At 32.3% G+C, this 19,667-nt stretch overlaps 1 long non-coding RNA gene across 9 annotated transcripts in view; it reads left to right on the top strand.

Annotated features, from left to right (window-relative positions):
* Positions 1–7,202: 7,202 nt before the first annotated feature.
* Positions 7,203–19,667, top strand: part of LOC134715196 (uncharacterized) — an 18,808-nt gene continuing 6,343 nt past the window's right edge. For 3 of the 9 annotated variants that reach the window (XR_010106622.1, XR_010106625.1, XR_010106626.1), the window contains exons 1-11: positions 7,203–7,683; positions 8,430–8,498; positions 9,262–9,884; positions 10,631–10,699; positions 11,463–12,085; positions 12,832–12,900; positions 13,664–14,286; positions 15,033–15,101; positions 15,865–16,487; positions 17,234–17,302; positions 18,066–18,688. This is a non-coding gene — a long non-coding RNA (uncharacterized LOC134715196). Of the gene's footprint in view, positions 7,916–8,429; positions 8,499–9,261; positions 10,117–10,630; positions 10,700–11,462; positions 12,318–12,831; positions 12,901–13,663; positions 14,519–15,032; positions 15,102–15,864; positions 16,720–17,233; positions 17,303–18,065; positions 18,689–19,434; positions 19,504–19,667 lie in introns of all 9 variants that reach the window. The other 6 variants (XR_010106623.1, XR_010106627.1, XR_010106628.1 and 3 more) reach the window with 6 other exon arrangements.

Here is a 19,667-nt window from a genome sequence, read left to right as displayed (position 1 = left end):
TGTTGAACGTAAAAGGGAGTTTTCTCCCCTTTGGTATTTAAAAATACGTGTATGGTGATATAACTCATTAACCAAACATAATTAAGATCTATGGTCTTTTGATTTGAGGTTCTTGGTTAATGACCTTGAAATTGATCTCAAGGTCATAGCTTAATTTGACGTTCTAGATTTTGACCTTTGCTTTTACCTCATGAGTATACATGAAAAAGCCATAAGACTTTTGGCAAACGGTATCAAACCATTTAACCTTCAAAAAACAACCGGAAGTGATCTTGTGTAAACCGGAAGTAGCTATTTATTGTACTTTATTAATATAAAAGTATATAGAACAAGATATTTTTAGAATCAGTGTCAAGTAAATAGTCAAATATTATCGGAAATAGCATTTTTCAAACAGAAAGTAAGAAATTATCTCCCTTATTTAAAAATATTGTATAGAAATCATATATTTTTGGAATCAGCATACAACAAGCTATCAATTGAGGATCGAAATGACATTTTAAACTTAATTTTACATCTTTCATATTAAAATACTGTTTTTTTTTGGTGGTTCAGAGAACAATTGGTTTTTAATTATTATTATTATTCTTTTTCCTCATCTGTTTTCAAATTAAAAAAGCAAGAAAAGTACACAACATATCCAAATGATCTCTTTGGTACCATGTATTAGGGGTATAATATCTATCTTGCATTAGAATAACCAAGGTCTACTGTTTACCTTATAGGAGTTATCTCCTAATTACAAAAAACAATGTTATCACTACTCCTCATAAACTATAAGACTTAGCGGCAAATGTTTTTTTTTTAAATGTTCATGCCAAAAGTTACAACTTCAAATAACTTTAACCGAAGCGATCCAGTGACCTATTATAGGAGTTATTTCCCCTTGAATATTTAAATTTTCGATATCCATATAAATCTCGTGAACCGTAAGTCATAAAGACTGCGGGTCTTCAAATTTGAGTTCATTGGACCAAAACTTGAAAATGTAGGTCAAGGTCAATGGTCAAGGTCATATTTTAGATTTTCAAAAGTTTTTCATTTCCCTATAACTATTGAACGGTTATAGATACAGAAAATTTAAGCAGTGAAAATGATTGGTACTTCCAGGGGCAACTATTTTACATTATGACTATATTGATTTTACCATCATGTAAGGGACATAACTCCCATTGATGGTTTTTAAAAAGCCATTTTTAGGCAAAACTCTTAAACAAAAGGTCCTTGACCAATACGGTCTTTTGCAATGACCTTGACGAAGGTTACAAGGTCAAAGGTCAAGGTCATCAAATTATGTGGTTTTGGCACTATTTAAACAGTTTTATGTGTGTTTGAATTCCAACCAACCAACCAACCAATCAATCAATCAACCAATCAATCAATCAATGTTTCCGTTTCATGTATTTCATACGGGATCCAATCTCTTTTTTCTCTCGCTTGTTTAACCAACCAACATGTTTAACCAACCAACCAATCAATCAATCAATCAATATAATCAATTAGTGCATGTTTCCGTTTCATGTGTTGAATACGGGATCCTAGATGGTTTTTTTCCGCTTGTTTTAATTGAGCCTATCCAACGTGTTATACCAACATGTTTAAACAACGTGTTAAACAGCCAACCAATCAATCAATCAATTAATCAATGGATGTTTCTGTTTCATGTGTTTCATACGGGATCCAATTTCCTTTTTTTCTCTCGCTTGTTTAACCAACCAACGTGTTTAACCAACATGTTTAACCAACGTGTTTTAGCAAGCAAGCAAGCAACCAATCAATCAATCAATGCACGTTTCCGTTTCATGTGTTGTATACGGGATCCAAGGTTTTTTTCCCGCTTGTTTTAATTGCACCTGTCCCACGTGTTTTGCCAACCAACGTGTTCAACCAACCAACATGTTTATCTAACCAACGTGTTTAACCAACTAACCAATCAATCAATAAATCAATCAATGCATGTTTCCGTTTCATGTGTTTCATACGGGATCCAAAGTTTTTTCCCGCTTGTTTTAATTGAGTCTATTAAACGTGTTTAACCAACCAACGTGTTTAACCAACATGTTTAACCAACGTGTTTAACCAACCAACCAAACAATCAATCAATGCATGTTTCCGTTTCATGTGTTGTATACGGGATCCAAGGTGTTTTTTTCGCATGTTTTAATTGCGCCTGTCCAACGTGTTTTGCCAACCAACATGTTTCACCAACCAACATGTTTAACCAACGTGTTTAACCATCCAACGTGTATAACCAACTAACCAATCAATCAATAAATCAATCAATGCATGTTTCCGTTTCATGTGTTTCATACCGGATCCAAGGTTGTTTTTTTCGCTTGTTTTAATTGAGTCTATTAAACGTGTTTAACCAACCAACGTGTTTAACCAACATGTTTAACCAATGTGTTTAACCAATGTGTTTAACCAACGTGTTTAACCAACCAACCAACCAATCAATCAATGCATGTTTCCGTTTCATGTGTTGTATACGGGATCCAAGGGTTTTTTCTCGCTTGTTTTAATTGCGCATGTCCAACGTGTTTAACCAACCAACATGTTTAACCAACGTGTTTAACCAACTAACCAATCAATCAATCAATCAATGTATGTTTCCGTTTCATGTGTTTCATACGGGATCCAAGTTGTTTTTTTTCGCTTGTTTTAATTGAGTCTATTATACCTGTTTAACCAACAAACGTGTTTAACCAACATGTTTAACCAACGTGTTTTACCAACGTGTTTAACCAACCAATCAATCAATGATCAATGCATGTTTCCGTTTCATGTGTTGTATACGGGATCCAAGGTTTTTTCCCCCGCCTGTTTTAATTGCGCCTGTCCCACGTGTTTGCCAACAAACGTGTTTAACCAACCAACATGTTTAACCAACGTGTTTAATTGACCAACGTGTTAAACCAACCAACCAACCAACCAATCAATCAATGCATGTTTCCGTTTCATGTGTTGTATACGGGATCCAAGGGTTTTTTTCTCGCTTGTTTTAATTGCGCATGTTCAACGTGTTTAACCAACCAACATGTTTAACCAACCAACATGTTTAACCAACCAACATGTTTAACCAACCAACGTGTTTAACCAACTAACCAATCAATCAATCAATCAATCAATGCATGTTTCCGTTTCATGTGTTTCATACGGGATCCAAGGTTTTTTTTTCCGCTTGTTTTAATTGCACCTGTCCAACGTTTTTGCCAACCAACGTGTTTCACCAACCAACCAATCAATCAATGCATGTTTCCGTTTCATGTGTTGTATACGGGCTCCAAGTTTTTTTTCCGCTTGTTTTAATTGCACCTGTCCAACGTTTTTGCCAACCAACGTGTTTAACCAACCAACATGTTTAACCATCGTGTTTAACCAACCAACGTGTTTGACCAACTAACCAATCAATCAATCAATGCATGTTTCCGTTTCATGTGTTTCATACGGGATCCAAGGTTTTTTCTCTCGCTTGTTTTAATTCAGTCTATTAAACGTGTTTAACCAACCAACATGTTTTACCAACGTGTTTTACCAACGTGTTTAACCAACCAACCAATCAATCAATACATGTTTCCGTTTCATGTGTTGTATACGGGATCCAAGGTTTTTTTCGCTTGTTTTAATTGCGCCTGTCCAACGTGTTTTGCCAACCAACGTGTTTAACCAACCAACATGTTAACCAACGTGTTTAACCAACCAACGTGTTTAAACAACTAACCAATCAATCAATCAATCAATCAATGCATGTTTCCGTTTCATGTGTTTCACACGGGATCCAAGGTTTTTTTCCCGCTTGTTTTAATTGAGTCTATTAAACGTGTTTAACCAACCAACTTGTTAAACCAACATGTTTAACCAACGTGTTTAACCAACATATTTAACCAACGTGTTTTACCAATGTGTTTAACCAACCAACCAACCAATCAATCAATCAATCCATTCCATTAATTAATGCATGTTTCCGTGTGTCGTGTGATGTGTTTAATACCGAATCCAAGGTCTCTTTTTTTCGCTTGTTTCAAGAGACCCTATATCAAGTGTTTAATTAATAAACCAATCAACCAACCAACTAATCAATAAATTAATCAATCAATATATATATGATATATTTATTTATGACAGTATAATTAAAAGAAAATGGAAGGAAAGACCTATCAATTATTCAAGAAGAATTGAAATTTAATTATTTATTTTATTTGTCCGTTCACGAAATTTTCCCGTAAAGAAGGTGAGAAAATGGGCGCATGAAGTTAAAACAATTAATTGGAATTATCTTCTGTTGTTTTCAATATTTATTTTATTAAGTTTGAATTTTTTGATCAATTGATACCCTTTTAAACATATTTTAAAGTAACTCGTTTGAAAAACGCAACCGCTACTCATCCAGCATGCATGCATATCTGGCAATCACTCTGTGCAAATATAAATAAATTACTTTCATGTCTATTTTTTGTTATATTTGCCGCCGGACGTAAAGCAAACGTGACCAAGCAATTAATGACCAGGAAATTATTGAAATACATTAATTATTTTTTCTTAATTTTTAATTTTTTGGCCCATTTTGTCTAAATTGTTAATATTTTTGATGTAACAATTGGCTACGTTTGTATATAATTAACTTAATTGTAAGATATATATTCATTTGTGTTTCTTAGAGTATGGAATAAAACAATAGCTTCTATATATTATAATACAGTGTTTCTATTGTGTATACTACTATCCGTGTATTGTGTGTTTATCTAAATATGTTGGGTTTTGTTTTGTGTTTTTTTTCTTCTAATTTTTTGTTGTGTTTTTTTCCATTGGCCGACGGTATTTATCCCAAAATGTATGATATTTTGTTTATTGTGTAAGAAATTACTTGTTTTTTTGTTTGTATGCAAAATCTTCATGTACATGGAGAAAATAAAGATTCACTCATTCATTCATTATTGTCATGCGTCCGTTATTGCATAAGTCTACAACGAAAAAATGGTTCTTTGAATCAGCGGGACAAACAATATCTAGAAGAACATCAATCTAATTGATATTTTTTACGCGTTCCAGTACAACGACAAGTTCTTTTTTAACGACTTTGACTACCCATGATGGGGTCTCGTACGTCTGCCCTTCTTTCAGTTATTTTAATTTAAAAAAAACAAAGGCTTCAAGCGAATACGCAATTTTTTTTTCATGTGTTAGGGTTCCAGAGAACTGGGTTTGATGTCCAGCCTACAACAGTATAGGGGCATTTTGTTTTCTGGTTTGTTCGTCCGTTCGTCTGTCTGTCTGTCTGTCTGTCTGTCTGTCTGTCTGTCTGTCTGTCTGTCTGTCTGTCTGTCTGTCTGTCTGTCTGTCTGTCTGTCTCCAGGTTAAACGTCTTTGGTCAAGGTAGTTTTTAATGAAGTTGGAAGTCCAATCAACTTGAAACTTAGTACATATATTCCCTATGATGTGATCTTCTAATTTTAATAGCAAATTGCAGTTTTTACTCCAATTTTACGGTCCACTGAACATAGTGCGAGTGGGGCATCCGTGTACTATTGACACATTCTTGTTTTTTTATATAGTAATTTGATATACACAATGAGACATGATAGAAAATTAATAGAAATGTGATCCTGTTGAATGTAAATTTTGGGATATCTCAGTATTTGTGTTGTAAACAAATTCTTTGAATCTCTCGATTTGATGCTATAAACAATAAACTGTTAATAAGCAATACGGACTGAGGTTTAAAAGGCTACACCTAGACAAAACACCTAACAATTGCCGTGCCCTTTGATTTGAAGTGTCTTAAGTATACACAACTGAATGCAAGCAATCATAGCAAGTTTTATTATTTCCAGTATGGTTTTCGTTCAAGTTATATTTTATTAACAGTTTTAGTATCTATAAATACGTATTGTATAAGGAATTGGCTTGCCTGTGGATTATGCACTGCTCATTGATAGCCAAGGAATTGTATAGTAAGATACACATTCTTGTGAAAGCGGACAATTAACAGATTATCATTCTGTAATTCTATCATTGTCAAATATTATAAGTCAGAAAAATAGGGGCTTCTTGTGACATATTGCAAAGATTGAAAGTCGGTATTAAAACTGTTCATCTTGAATAAATATCAATTTTTATATTCAAAAGTCGTGAGTCAATAGCTTAAGCAAGGCCTGGAAGTCTTGGAAACAATACTAATGTCCGTCAAAAGTCGTACCGGAGAGATTTCAAAGGAAAAATCATATTTTGGGAACTAATACTAAGTAATAATTACTTTGGTGACCTTCTGCTGTTTTCTGTTATATGGTCGGTTGTTGTCTGTTGATGATATGTGGGTTTTTCCGTCCGACTATCCTGTCTGGATATTGCGGACTTTCTACTTATTGTCTGGTTCTGATTCAGTTGACCGTTTAGCTTTTAATTTGTTTCTAAGAGTGTGATAAGGCTCATCTGGTCGTTCCAAGATCAAAAGAGCTGTTGTAACTGCCTCCGGTGATGGCATCAATAGTGGCGATGTGTGAGGTGGTGTCCAGAGCAACTCGGGATTGTCTAGGTCGAATCCCTCGTCATAGTCGATCCGGCATCGCTTGCTTCTGTCTTTGATTGGCTGGAGGTAGTATTGGCGATGGCATGCCTTCCTGGAGTTGTACGGACTGATGTGTGTTTGACACATTCCCGATTCCAATTCTCAATTGTATTTATTTAGTATACAATTTATGATGATGACTGATTGGTGTGTATGTCAAGTAGAAAATGTTACATGCATATTAGGATGAGAACATGCTACATCTTAAATATAAAAATCAGTATTCTGCTTGACCGACATGCTGAGCCGTGATATTTCATAAAGTCTCATTAAAGCTTTAACAGTTTAATGTGTATCTCCTGTCTTTTTCAGTCTATGATTTTTTTTTTATATTTAGAATCAGCAATAATTTTGTTTGCAGGAGCAAAGCAATAGAGAATATAACAATTTCTTTTATGTGTCCGAAATATGAAATGAGAGAAGTTATTTTTGTTACTTTTGATTTTATCACCATACAAGTATCTGTATTATTTTTGCTCATATAATAATACAAGTATCTGTATTAATTTTGCTCATATAACCATACAGATATCTATACTACTTTTGCTCATATAACCATACAAGTATCTGTATTACTTTTGCTCGTATAGATGGGACAATACCCCTAATGCGCCTTGAAATGAGGACAAAAGTCACGTGTAAACAAAAAATCTCTGTGTAGTGATATTTGACACATTTCTATGATAAACAAATAACTGAGCTGAACCATTAGTGTTAATTTAGAAAATAAGGGAACACAGAATAAATGTGTAAAAACCATGGAGCTATGAAATGTGTTCAAAGTATTAAAATTTCAAAGAACTTATAGTGTTAAAATTGGGATTTTTTACCATGAGGAGCGACATCGCAAAAGGATACTCGGGGTTTGCTAAATTACGGAAAAATGAATCACACTTCGTACCCCGAAAATTTAACCACATATGTAAAAATGTCTCAGCTTCGAAACAAGCCATCATACATATACAAGTTTACGATATGGGCTGAGCAACAGAAGAAAACGTTACCATTACGGCCTATGGAATAACAATTGCGCATATTGCCCCATCGTGTGAGACAGGATCCAGAGATGTCTTAAGCTAATTTCACCTTATACACCACAGAAAATTGTTAAAATGATGGTTAGTAGTTTTTTATTTATACCTAGTTATCATAAATGATTTCAGATAAATATTATTGATAAAGAACAGCAAAAATTCAATAAAATTTTCACTTTTAAATGCATTACTGGCACGGGGCTGAACACTTTTTTTAGGCACAGTCATAACTTTGTTTACCCCCGAGAGATCCGAAATGAATTGTTTATTCAATTGAAAAAGGCAAGAAAAAACTTACATGTAATATAAATAAATTGTAAGTAAACATGACACAATATAGTCTTTGTTATGCAATTATCACTCTGGTCTACAGGAATAGCTTATAATCAAGGGAGATAACACACTTCACACGAGTAAAGTGAGATACATCATACATGTGCTTTTATCCGATGATTTGACCCTGGTCAGTAGATATCATATGCAAATAAACAGAAAAAAACATGTACATGTATTAAGAAAATCACGAATTACTATTGTTAATGCACACGAGCAAAACACCAGATATTGTCATTTCTCAGTGAAAAAGGGGGAGGGTCAAACCTTCTTGAACACAATATTGCTATTCAACTACATGTATTAAGCTAGTTAGCTACTACTCATTGCTTCTAATATAAACAGTTTAAATGAAGGTGGCTAAGCCACAAGGGAGAAGCATTTTTCTTTCTTTGTGATAAAATTTTCAAGAATTAGATTTTTCTCTCTCAATAATACTTATGTATTTAAATTAAATGATAACACAGTTTGAGTTAATTTTTTTTGTCTTATTTCAGTTCCAGACATATCATTACTTTTAAATATGAGATGACAAACTAAAGGTTTTAAAAAGTCCTGAATAACTGGTAAGCATTTTGATTTATTAGGTAAGCTCTAAATTATTTATTTATGGTATTTGTGCAAATGAAATTACAGTCGGTATGTTAAAAATATGCTTATATGAAAACTGTTGCTATGGTCTTGCTATTAAATGAAAAGGCTTGGTTACTGGTCTTTTCGACTCAACATTTTGAGTTAAATCTTGCGTCAACTGATTCTCATGTAACACTGCAAACTCTATTTAGCACTATTTTGATCTGTCATTATTTAATGACGCCATAATACGTGTGATGTCACAATGTTTCCTTTAATACCTCATGTGGATTTCTCACTGATAAAGGGTTTTCACTGAAATACATGTAAAAAGCCTTTTTTCTCAAATAGAATTATGTGAATGGACAAGTTTTGAAAATTTGCACTTCATTGCACTCTAATTACATAATAAGAATGACTTTCCCAGTAGTTTTGAGGGGTTTCCACAGTATTATATACCAGATGTCCACTAGTAAGAATAGTTATTTTGCTGTTTTTTTTTTATATGAAATCTACATTTTTGCATAATTTCTCTGTCAAAATGCACTTTAAGACACAAGAAAATGTTATAGAATGCTTTAATAGGGTCTGTGTATTGTTATTTAAGGTTATCATCAGAAGTTTTGTCCTTGTTTTGACTAGTAAAGGTATACTGGAAGAAATTAATTATACATGCACGTTGTATTAAAAATAAATGAATATAGCGATAAAAGTGTCATTGCCATATAGTGCTGAAATGACTTTATTTTTTTTCAGAAATGGACAAAAATACACAGATTTATTCAGAATGTCATACCGATGAAGATCACCTAAAAATATTTGGAAAAATCAGAACTATGGATTTCAATATGGGACAATACCCCTAATGCGCCTTGAAATGAGGAACACAAAAGTCACGTGTAAACAAAAAATCTCTGTGTAGTGATATTTGACACATTTCTATGATAAACAAATAACTGAGCTGAACCATTAGTGTTAATTTAGAAAATAAGGGAACACAGAATAAATGTGTAAAAACCATGGAGCTATGAAATGTGTTCAAAGTATTAAAATTTCAAAGAACTTATAGTGTTAAAATTGGGATTTTTTACCATGAGGAGCGACATCGCAAAAGGATACTCGGGGTTTGCTAAATTACGGAAAAATGAATCACACTTCGTACCCCGAAAATTTAACCACATATGTAAAAATGTCTCAGCTTCGAAACAAGCCATCATACATATACAAGTTTACGATATGGGCTGAGCAACAGAAGAAAACGTTACCATTACGGCCTATGGAATAACAATTGCGCATATTGCCCCATCGTGTGAGACAGGATCCAGAGATGTCTTAAGCTAATTTCACCTTATACACCACAGAAAATTGTTAAAATGATGGTTAGTAGTTTTTTATTTATACCTAGTTATCATAAATGATTTCAGATAAATATTATTGATAAAGAACAGCAAAAATTCAATAAAATTTTCACTTTTAAATGCATTACTGGCACGGGGCTGAACACTTTTTTTAGGCACAGTCATAACTTTGTTTACCCCCGAGAGATCCGAAATGAATTGTTTATTCAATTGAAAAAGGCAAGAAAAAACTTACATGTAATATAAATAAATTGTAAGTAAACATGACACAATATAGTCTTTGTTATGCAATTATCACTCTGGTCTACAGGAATAGCTTATAATCAAGGGAGATAACACACTTCACACGAGTAAAGTGAGATACATCATACATGTGCTTTTATCCGATGATTTGACCCTGGTCAGTAGATATCATATGCAAATAAACAGAAAAAAACATGTACATGTATTAAGAAAATCACGAATTACTATTGTTAATGCACACGAGCAAAACACCAGATATTGTCATTTCTCAGTGAAAAAGGGGGAGGGTCAAACCTTCTTGAACACAATATTGCTATTCAACTACATGTATTAAGCTAGTTAGCTACTACTCATTGCTTCTAATATAAACAGTTTAAATGAAGGTGGCTAAGCCACAAGGGAGAAGCATTTTTCTTTCTTTGTGATAAAATTTTCAAGAATTAGATTTTTCTCTCTCAATAATACTTATGTATTTAAATTAAATGATAACACAGTTTGAGTTAATTTTTTTTGTCTTATTTCAGTTCCAGACATATCATTACTTTTAAATATGAGATGACAAACTAAAGGTTTTAAAAAGTCCTGAATAACTGGTAAGCATTTTGATTTATTAGGTAAGCTCTAAATTATTTATTTATGGTATTTGTGCAAATGAAATTACAGTCGGTATGTTAAAAATATGCTTATATGAAAACTGTTGCTATGGTCTTGCTATTAAATGAAAAGGCTTGGTTACTGGTCTTTTCGACTCAACATTTTGAGTTAAATCTTGCGTCAACTGATTCTCATGTAACACTGCAAACTCTATTTAGCACTATTTTGATCTGTCATTATTTAATGACGCCATAATACGTGTGATGTCACAATGTTTCCTTTAATACCTCATGTGGATTTCTCACTGATAAAGGGTTTTCACTGAAATACATGTAAAAAGCCTTTTTTCTCAAATAGAATTATGTGAATGGACAAGTTTTGAAAATTTGCACTTCATTGCACTCTAATTACATAATAAGAATGACTTTCCCAGTAGTTTTGAGGGGTTTCCACAGTATTATATACCAGATGTCCACTAGTAAGAATAGTTATTTTGCTGTTTTTTTTTTATATGAAATCTACATTTTTGCATAATTTCTCTGTCAAAATGCACTTTAAGACACAAGAAAATGTTATAGAATGCTTTAATAGGGTCTGTGTATTGTTATTTAAGGTTATCATCAGAAGTTTTGTCCTTGTTTTGACTAGTAAAGGTATACTGGAAGAAATTAATTATACATGCACGTTGTATTAAAAATAAATGAATATAGCGATAAAAGTGTCATTGCCATATAGTGCTGAAATGACTTTATTTTTTTTCAGAAATGGACAAAAATACACAGATTTATTCAGAATGTCATACCGATGAAGATCACCTAAAAATATTTGGAAAAATCAGAACTATGGATTTCAATATGGGACAATACCCCTAATGCGCCTTGAAATGAGGAACACAAAAGTCACGTGTAAACAAAAAATCTCTGTGTAGTGATATTTGACACATTTCTATGATAAACAAATAACTGAGCTGAACCATTAGTGTTAATTTAGAAAATAAGGGAACACAGAATAAATGTGTAAAAACCATGGAGCTATGAAATGTGTTCAAAGTATTAAAATTTCAAAGAACTTATAGTGTTAAAATTGGGATTTTTTACCATGAGGAGCGACATCGCAAAAGGATACTCGGGGTTTGCTAAATTACGGAAAAATGAATCACACTTCGTACCCCGAAAATTTAACCACATATGTAAAAATGTCTCAGCTTCGAAACAAGCCATCATACATATACAAGTTTACGATATGGGCTGAGCAACAGAAGAAAACGTTACCATTACGGCCTATGGAATAACAATTGCGCATATTGCCCCATCGTGTGAGACAGGATCCAGAGATGTCTTAAGCTAATTTCACCTTATACACCACAGAAAATTGTTAAAATGATGGTTAGTAGTTTTTTATTTATACCTAGTTATCATAAATGATTTCAGATAAATATTATTGATAAAGAACAGCAAAAATTCAATAAAATTTTCACTTTTAAATGCATTACTGGCACGGGGCTGAACACTTTTTTTAGGCACAGTCATAACTTTGTTTACCCCCGAGAGATCCGAAATGAATTGTTTATTCAATTGAAAAAGGCAAGAAAAAACTTACATGTAATATAAATAAATTGTAAGTAAACATGACACAATATAGTCTTTGTTATGCAATTATCACTCTGGTCTACAGGAATAGCTTATAATCAAGGGAGATAACACACTTCACACGAGTAAAGTGAGATACATCATACATGTGCTTTTATCCGATGATTTGACCCTGGTCAGTAGATATCATATGCAAATAAACAGAAAAAAACATGTACATGTATTAAGAAAATCACGAATTACTATTGTTAATGCACACGAGCAAAACACCAGATATTGTCATTTCTCAGTGAAAAAGGGGGAGGGTCAAACCTTCTTGAACACAATATTGCTATTCAACTACATGTATTAAGCTAGTTAGCTACTACTCATTGCTTCTAATATAAACAGTTTAAATGAAGGTGGCTAAGCCACAAGGGAGAAGCATTTTTCTTTCTTTGTGATAAAATTTTCAAGAATTAGATTTTTCTCTCTCAATAATACTTATGTATTTAAATTAAATGATAACACAGTTTGAGTTAATTTTTTTTGTCTTATTTCAGTTCCAGACATATCATTACTTTTAAATATGAGATGACAAACTAAAGGTTTTAAAAAGTCCTGAATAACTGGTAAGCATTTTGATTTATTAGGTAAGCTCTAAATTATTTATTTATGGTATTTGTGCAAATGAAATTACAGTCGGTATGTTAAAAATATGCTTATATGAAAACTGTTGCTATGGTCTTGCTATTAAATGAAAAGGCTTGGTTACTGGTCTTTTCGACTCAACATTTTGAGTTAAATCTTGCGTCAACTGATTCTCATGTAACACTGCAAACTCTATTTAGCACTATTTTGATCTGTCATTATTTAATGACGCCATAATACGTGTGATGTCACAATGTTTCCTTTAATACCTCATGTGGATTTCTCACTGATAAAGGGTTTTCACTGAAATACATGTAAAAAGCCTTTTTTCTCAAATAGAATTATGTGAATGGACAAGTTTTGAAAATTTGCACTTCATTGCACTCTAATTACATAATAAGAATGACTTTCCCAGTAGTTTTGAGGGGTTTCCACAGTATTATATACCAGATGTCCACTAGTAAGAATAGTTATTTTGCTGTTTTTTTTTTATATGAAATCTACATTTTTGCATAATTTCTCTGTCAAAATGCACTTTAAGACACAAGAAAATGTTATAGAATGCTTTAATAGGGTCTGTGTATTGTTATTTAAGGTTATCATCAGAAGTTTTGTCCTTGTTTTGACTAGTAAAGGTATACTGGAAGAAATTAATTATACATGCACGTTGTATTAAAAATAAATGAATATAGCGATAAAAGTGTCATTGCCATATAGTGCTGAAATGACTTTATTTTTTTTCAGAAATGGACAAAAATACACAGATTTATTCAGAATGTCATACCGATGAAGATCACCTAAAAATATTTGGAAAAATCAGAACTATGGATTTCAATATGGGACAATACCCCTAATGCGCCTTGAAATGAGGAACACAAAAGTCACGTGTAAACAAAAAATCTCTGTGTAGTGATATTTGACACATTTCTATGATAAACAAATAACTGAGCTGAACCATTAGTGTTAATTTAGAAAATAAGGGAACACAGAATAAATGTGTAAAAACCATGGAGCTATGAAATGTGTTCAAAGTATTAAAATTTCAAAGAACTTATAGTGTTAAAATTGGGATTTTTTACCATGAGGAGCGACATCGCAAAAGGATACTCGGGGTTTGCTAAATTACGGAAAAATGAATCACACTTCGTACCCCGAAAATTTAACCACATATGTAAAAATGTCTCAGCTTCGAAACAAGCCATCATACATATACAAGTTTACGATATGGGCTGAGCAACAGAAGAAAACGTTACCATTACGGCCTATGGAATAACAATTGCGCATATTGCCCCATCGTGTGAGACAGGATCCAGAGATGTCTTAAGCTAATTTCACCTTATACACCACAGAAAATTGTTAAAATGATGGTTAGTAGTTTTTTATTTATACCTAGTTATCATAAATGATTTCAGATAAATATTATTGATAAAGAACAGCAAAAATTCAATAAAATTTTCACTTTTAAATGCATTACTGGCACGGGGCTGAACACTTTTTTTAGGCACAGTCATAACTTTGTTTACCCCCGAGAGATCCGAAATGAATTGTTTATTCAATTGAAAAAGGCAAGAAAAAACTTACATGTAATATAAATAAATTGTAAGTAAACATGACACAATATAGTCTTTGTTATGCAATTATCACTCTGGTCTACAGGAATAGCTTATAATCAAGGGAGATAACACACTTCACACGAGTAAAGTGAGATACATCATACATGTGCTTTTATCCGATGATTTGACCCTGGTCAGTAGATATCATATGCAAATAAACAGAAAAAAACATGTACATGTATTAAGAAAATCACGAATTACTATTGTTAATGCACACGAGCAAAACACCAGATATTGTCATTTCTCAGTGAAAAAGGGGGAGGGTCAAACCTTCTTGAACACAATATTGCTATTCAACTACATGTATTAAGCTAGTTAGCTACTACTCATTGCTTCTAATATAAACAGTTTAAATGAAGGTGGCTAAGCCACAAGGGAGAAGCATTTTTCTTTCTTTGTGATAAAATTTTCAAGAATTAGATTTTTCTCTCTCAATAATACTTATGTATTTAAATTAAATGATAACACAGTTTGAGTTAATTTTTTTTGTCTTATTTCAGTTCCAGACATATCATTACTTTTAAATATGAGATGACAAACTAAAGGTTTTAAAAAGTCCTGAATAACTGGTAAGCATTTTGATTTATTAGGTAAGCTCTAAATTATTTATTTATGGTATTTGTGCAAATGAAATTACAGTCGGTATGTTAAAAATATGCTTATATGAAAACTGTTGCTATGGTCTTGCTATTAAATGAAAAGGCTTGGTTACTGGTCTTTTCGACTCAACATTTTGAGTTAAATCTTGCGTCAACTGATTCTCATGTAACACTGCAAACTCTATTTAGCACTATTTTGATCTGTCATTATTTAATGACGCCATAATACGTGTGATGTCACAATGTTTCCTTTAATACCTCATGTGGATTTCTCACTGATAAAGGGTTTTCACTGAAATACATGTAAAAAGCCTTTTTTCTCAAATAGAATTATGTGAATGGACAAGTTTTGAAAATTTGCACTTCATTGCACTCTAATTACATAATAAGAATGACTTTCCCAGTAGTTTTGAGGGGTTTCCACAGTATTATATACCAGATGTCCACTAGTAAGAATAGTTATTTTGCTGTTTTTTTTTTATATGAAATCTACATTTTTGCATAATTTCTCTGTCAAAATGCACTTTAAGACACAAGAAAATGTTATAGAATGCTTTAATAGGGTCTGTGTATTGTTATTTAAGGTTATCATCAGAAGTTTTGTCCTTGTTTTGACTAGTAAAGGTATACTGGAAGAAATTAATTATACATGCACGTTGTATTAAAAATAAATGAATATAGCGATAAAAGTGTCATTGCCATATAGTGCTGAAATGACTTTATTTTTTTTCAGAAATGGACAAAAATACACAGATTTATTCAGAATGTCATACCGATGAAGATCACCTAAAAATATTTGGAAAAATCAGAACTATGGATTTCAATATGGGACAATACCCCTAATGCGCCTTGAAATGAGGAACACAAAAGTCACGTGTAAACAAAAAATCTCTGTGTAGTGATATTTGACACATTTCTATGATAAACAAATAACTGAGCTGAACCATTAGTGTTAATTTAGAAAATAAGGGAACACAGAATAAATGTGTAAAAACCATGGAGCTATGAAATGTGTTCAAAGTATTAAAATTTCAAAGAACTTATAGTGTTAAAATTGGGATTTTTTACCATGAGGAGCGACATCGCAAAAGGATACTCGGGGTTTGCTAAATTACGGAAAAATGAATCACACTTCGTACCCCGAAAATTTAACCACATATGTAAAAATGTCTCAGCTTCGAAACAAGCCATCATACATATACAAGTTTACGATATGGGCTGAGCAACAGAAGAAAACGTTACCATTACGGCCTATGGAATAACAATTGCGCATATTGCCCCATCGTGTGAGACAGGATCCAGAGATGTCTTAAGCTAATTTCACCTTATACACCACAGAAAATTGTTAAAATGATGGTTAGTAGTTTTTTATTTATACCTAGTTATCATAAATGATTTCAGATAAATATTATTGATAAAGAACAGCAAAAATTCAATAAAATTTTCACTTTTAAATGCATTACTGGCACGGGGCTGAACACTTTTTTTAGGCACAGTCATAACTTTGTTTACCCCCGAGAGATCCGAAATGAATTGTTTATTCAATTGAAAAAGGCAAGAAAAAACTTACATGTAATATAAATAAATTGTAAGTAAACATGACACAATATAGTCTTTGTTATGCAATTATCACTCTGGTCTACAGGAATAGCTTATAATCAAGGGAGATAACACACTTCACACGAGTAAAGTGAGATACATCATACATGTGCTTTTATCCGATGATTTGACCCTGGTCAGTAGATATCATATGCAAATAAACAGAAAAAAACATGTACATGTATTAAGAAAATCACGAATTACTATTGTTAATGCACACGAGCAAAACACCAGATATTGTCATTTCTCAGTGAAAAAGGGGGAGGGTCAAACCTTCTTGAACACAATATTGCTATTCAACTACATGTATTAAGCTAGTTAGCTACTACTCATTGCTTCTAATATAAACAGTTTAAATGAAGGTGGCTAAGCCACAAGGGAGAAGCATTTTTCTTTCTTTGTGATAAAATTTTCAAGAATTAGATTTTTCTCTCTCAATAATACTTATGTATTTAAATTAAATGATAACACAGTTTGAGTTAATTTTTTTTGTCTTATTTCAGTTCCAGACATATCATTACTTTTAAATATGAGATGACAAACTAAAGGTTTTAAAAAGTCCTGAATAACTGGTAAGCATTTTGATTTATTAGGTAAGCTCTAAATTATTTATTTATGGTATTTGTGCAAATGAAATTACAGTCGGTATGTTAAAAATATGCTTATATGAAAACTGTTGCTATGGTCTTGCTATTAAATGAAAAGGCTTGGTTACTGGTCTTTTCGACTCAACATTTTGAGTTAAATCTTGCGTCAACTGATTCTCATGTAACACTGCAAACTCTATTTAGCACTATTTTGATCTGTCATTATTTAATGACGCCATAATACGTGTGATGTCACAATGTTTCCTTTAATACCTCATGTGGATTTCTCACTGATAAAGGGTTTTCACTGAAATACATGTAAAAAGCCTTTTTTCTCAAATAGAATTATGTGAATGGACAAGTTTTGAAAATTTGCACTTCATTGCACTCTAATTACATAATAAGAATGACTTTCCCAGTAGTTTTGAGGGGTTTCCACAGTATTATATACCAGATGTCCACTAGTAAGAATAGTTATTTTGCTGTTTTTTTTTTATATGAAATCTACATTTTTGCATAATTTCTCTGTCAAAATGCACTTTAAGACACAAGAAAATGTTATAGAATGCTTTAATAGGGTCTGTGTATTGTTATTTAAGGTTATCATCAGAAGTTTTGTCCTTGTTTTGACTAGTAAAGGTATACTGGAAGAAATTAATTATACATGCACGTTGTATTAAAAATAAATGAATATAGCGATAAAAGTGTCATTGCCATATAGTGCTGAAATGACTTTATTTTTTTTCAGAAATGGACAAAAATACACAGATTTATTCAGAATGTCATACCGATGAAGATCACCTAAAAATATTTGGAAAAATCAGAACTATGGATTTCAATATGGGACAATACCCCTAATGCGCCTTGAAATGAGGAACACAAAAGTCACGTGTAAACAAAAAATCTCTGTGTAGTGATATTTGACACATTTCTATGATAAACAAATAACTGAGCTGAACCATTAGTGTTAATTTAGAAAATAAGGGAACACAGAATAAATGTGTAAAAACCATGGAGCTATGAAATGTGTTCAAAGTATTAAAATTTCAAAGAACTTATAGTGTTAAAATTGGGATTTTTTACCATGAGGAGCGACATCGCAAAAGGATACTCGGGGTTTGCTAAATTACGGAAAAATGAATCACACTTCGTACCCCGAAAATTTAACCACATATGTAAAAATGTCTCAGCTTCGAAACAAGCCATCATACATATACAAGTTTACGATATGGGCTGAGCAACAGAAGAAAACGTTACCATTACGGCCTATGGAATAACAATTGCGCATATTGCCCCATCGTGTGAGACAGGATCCAGAGATGTCTTAAGCTAATTTCACCTTATACACCACAGAAAATTGTTAAAATGATGGTTAGTAGTTTTTTATTTATACCTAGTTATCATAAATGATTTCAGATAAATATTATTGATAAAGAACAGCAAAAATTCAATAAAATTTTCACTTTTAAATGCATTACTGGCACGGGGCTGAACACTTTTTTTAGGCACAGTCATAACTTTGTTTACCCCCGAGAGATCCGAAATGAATTGTTTATTCAATTGAAAAAGGCAAGAAAAAACTTACATGTAATATAAATAAATTGTAAGTAAACATGACACAATATAGTCTTTGTTATGCAATTATCACTCTGGTCTACAGGAATAGCTTATAATCAAGGGAGATAACACACTTCACACGAGTAAAGTGAGATACATCATACATGTGCTTTTATCCGATGATTTGACCCTGGTCAGTAGATATCATATGCAAATAAACAGAAAAAAACATGTACATGTATTAAGAAAATCACGAATTACTATTGTTAATGCACACGAGCAAAACACCAGATATTGTCATTTCTCAGTGAAAAAGGGGGAGGGTCAAACCTTCTTGAACACAATATTGCTATTCAACTACATGTATTAAGCTAGTTAGCTACTACTCATTGCTTCTAATATAAACAGTTTAAATGAAGGTGGCTAAGCCACAAGGGAGAAGCATTTTTCTTTCTTTGTGATAAAATTTTCAAGAATTAGATTTTTCTCTCTCAATAATACTTATGTATTTAAATTAAATGATAACACAGTTTGAGTTAATTTTTTTTGTCTTATTTCAGTTCCAGACATATCATTACTTTTAAATATGAGATGACAAACTAAAGGTTTTAAAAAGTCCTGAATAACTGGTAAGCATTTTGATTTATTAGGTAAGCTCTAAATTATTTATTTATGGTATTTGTGCAAATGAAATTACAGTCGGTATGTTAAAAATATGCTTATATGAAAACTGTTGCTATGGTCTTGCTATTAAATGAAAAGGCTTGGTTACTGGTCTTTTCGACTCAACATT

Source organism: Mytilus trossulus, chromosome 4 (assembly GCF_036588685.1).
Source record: "Mytilus trossulus isolate FHL-02 chromosome 4, PNRI_Mtr1.1.1.hap1, whole genome shotgun sequence".
Lineage (NCBI taxonomy): Eukaryota > Metazoa > Mollusca > Bivalvia > Mytilida > Mytilidae > Mytilus > Mytilus trossulus.
The sequence above is the reverse complement of the archived record's forward strand: the minus strand, read 5'-3'. Positions and strand labels throughout refer to the sequence as shown.